Source organism: Mesoplodon densirostris, chromosome 4 (genome assembly GCF_025265405.1).
Source record: "Mesoplodon densirostris isolate mMesDen1 chromosome 4, mMesDen1 primary haplotype, whole genome shotgun sequence".
NCBI lineage: Eukaryota > Metazoa > Chordata > Mammalia > Artiodactyla > Ziphiidae > Mesoplodon > Mesoplodon densirostris.
This window is the reverse complement of record NC_082664.1, coordinates 90,339,562-90,342,744: the sequence shown is the minus strand read 5'-3', so window position 1 is coordinate 90,342,744 and position 3,183 is coordinate 90,339,562. Positions and strand designations below refer to the sequence as shown.

The window sequence follows — 3,183 nt, the reverse complement described above, 5'->3', positions numbered from 1 at the left end:
AAATAGTCAAATTCATATAATCAAAGAGTAGAGTGGTGAGGGGTTGGGGGTGAGGGAAATGGGGAATTACAACAGGCAGAAAGTTTCCATTAAGCATGAGGAGTAAGTTCTAATTCACAGATTGTTGGGTGAATGGCTCCCGGATATCTGACTCACAGCAGGGAAGCCCTGAAAACAGAGTGGTAGGGCGCCCAGAAGTGTCTCAGGAGGACCCCTTCCCAGCCACAGAATGCCTGGTTGGAGACTGCTGACACAAACCAATGCCCAGGTACTGGCCTGAGGCACAGGCAGCCTGGCTGCTGCTCAGGGCTTGGGGAAGAGAAGAAACATCTGGCTTCTGCTTAGAAGTCTCCACAGCAAGAGCTGTACTTGCTAGGACAAGCACCTTTGCAAAGAAAATGTCCCATTTGTTAAGCAGTTGATCTCTGATAAAAATAAAGCCCAGTTAGTAAGTAAACTGCATCCTCTGAAAGATGAACCATGGCCTTTATATCCTTGGGAACCAGGTTTCTCTAAAGTTGGCCTTATCACAATGAAGCTGGGCATGATGCCTTTATGGACCAAGGATGGTCAAAAGCATATGGTCACATTACTTCAGATATAAGACTGTCACATCCTAAAATATACTCCAAAGGAAAACCATAATGGGAAAATGGCAGCCCTAACTGTAGGAGGAAAAACTGTAACACATGTCTATAACTCTGCATCTCTATTGGAAATTTACTGAGAATTTGGATTGCTGCCAGTATGGAAAGTTAAAACCTTTCATGTAACAGACAACGCTGTCATTAAACCAGGCACTCTCGGTTATGCTGCTCATTTTCTCCCAGACAGTATATGAATGTCACAACAAAAACGATATTGTTAAAGGTTTTCAAGGCATCATGACAACATGGGGACTTAAAGGCCAGCCTCCTACTCATGGTCAAACAAAAATCCACAGGAGACCTAGAACAGTTTCAACCCGTGATGTTGCCAGAGTCTGGCCTGGAACTAAAATGCCTGGACAAATGGGAAGCACAGATAGGACAGCATATGGACTGCAAGTATGGACACAGAGCACAATATAAGCTATGTAAATGGCTCTGTACTTGGACATAAAAATTGCTCAGAGATTCTAAACTGCCTGCATATAAGCATTCCTATTAAAATTTATTATTCCCTATGTATTTTCCTAATGGAGAAGAAGAGGAACAACCGGACCATTTATATGATAAAAACTTGTAACAACACAGTATGTAACCCTATTACATTTGCCTAACCTCACTGAACATGACAGAACCTCACACGTTCTTTGAGTTTTGATGAGCCAGAACAATAAGGTAGACAGGATTTATATTCTCTTTTCTCAACCACAGCAATACCATAATTGTTATCTTTGTCAAAGGCATAAATATATCACTGGTTCTCCAACTGAATTTTGTTAGAAAAATTACTACTTAAACAAATTACTACTTAAAAAATTACTACTTAAACAAAAATTACTACTTAAGTAGACTGGATATGCCAAATTTAGATGGATTGGCAGTTTGCATATTAGCAAGATCTTTGTAATTTGAAGGATTTATTCTCTTTTACTGCATATTTCCCAAGTTGTCTTAAAGTGTTCATAAATATAACCTCTTTTATTTAAAAGAAAAATAAGGGAGTAGCCAGGATGGTAGAGTAGGAAAACCCTAAGCCAGCCTCCTCTCATGGGCACACCAAAATTACAACTACTTACAGAGAAACTATTGATGAGAAAGACCTGAAGACGAGCAGAAATAATCTCCTACAACTAAAGATATAAAGAAGGAACCACAATGAGAGGGTAGGAGGGGCAGAGACGTGGTGTAGCCAGGACTCATACACCGGGGGTGGGTGACCCACAAATAATTACAATTGCAGAGGCTCTCCCCAAGGAACACGAGGTCTGAGCCCCACATCAGGCTCCCCACCCCAGGGGTTCTACACCAGGAAGATGAGTCGCCAAAACGTTTTGACTTTGAAGGGCAGTGGGGCTTACTTTCTGGAGACCCAGAGGGCTGTGGGAAACAGAGTCCACTCTTAACAGGCACACACAAAATCTCACACACACTGGGTCTCAGGACAGAAGCAGTAATTTACAAGGAGCCTGGGTCAGACCCACCTACTGATCTGGGAGAGCCTCCTGGAGAAGGAGGAGGCAACTGGAGCTCACCCTGGGGACACAGACACTGGCAGCATCCATTTTGGGGAATCATCTACCAGAAGGACACTGGTGCTAGCAAGTGCCACTTTGGAGTCATCCCTCTAGCTTGTTAGCACCAGGACTGGACCCACCCACCAGCCTGTTGGCACCAGTACTGGGATGCCTCAGGCCAAGCAGGTAGCCAGGCAGGGATTCAGCCCCAACCATGCAGTGGAATACTACTCAGCCATAAAAAAGAATGAAATCTTGCCATTTGCAACAAAGTGGATGGACCTAGAAGGGTATTATGCTAAGTGAAATAAGTCAGACAGGAGAAAGACAAATACTGTATGATTTCACTTATATGTGTAATCTAAAAAACAAAACAAATGAACAAACATGGTAAAACAGAAACAGAGTTATAGATACAGAGAACAAAAGGGTGGTTGCCAGAGGGGAGGGGGTGGGTGGAGGATAGAAATAGGTGAGGAAGATTAAGAGGTACAAACTCCTAGATGCAAAATAAATGAATCACGGTATGAAATGTACAGTGTGGGGAATACGGTCAATAATTATGTAATATCTTTGTATGGTGACATGGTAACTAGACTTATTGTAGTGATAATTTTGAAATGTATAGCAATATACAATCACTACATTGTGTAGCAGGAACTAACATAATGTGGTAGGTCAATTATACTTCAAAAACAAACTCATGAAAAAAGAGATCAGATTTGTGGTTCCCAGAGTTGGGGGTGGGAGGAGGGGGAACTGGATGAAGGCAGTCAAAAGGTACAAACTTCCAGTTACAAGGTAAATAAGTACTAGGGATGAAATGTACAACATGATAAATATAATTAACGCTGTTATATGTTATATATGAAAGTTGTTAAGACAGTAAATCCTAAGAGTTCTCATCACAAGGAAAAACTTACTTTTCTATTTCTTTAAACTATATGAAATGATGAATGTTCACTAAACTTATTGTGGTAAACATTTCATGATATGAGTCAAATCATTATGCTGTATACCTT

General features: G+C 41.3%; 1 pseudogene; it reads left to right on the top strand.

Moving 5' to 3' along the window:
• The first annotated feature begins 229 nt into the window (after positions 1-229).
• On the top strand, positions 230-1,227 carry LOC132488129 (large ribosomal subunit protein uL3m-like; annotated as a pseudogene).
• Positions 1,228-3,183: the final 1,956 nt, after the last annotated feature.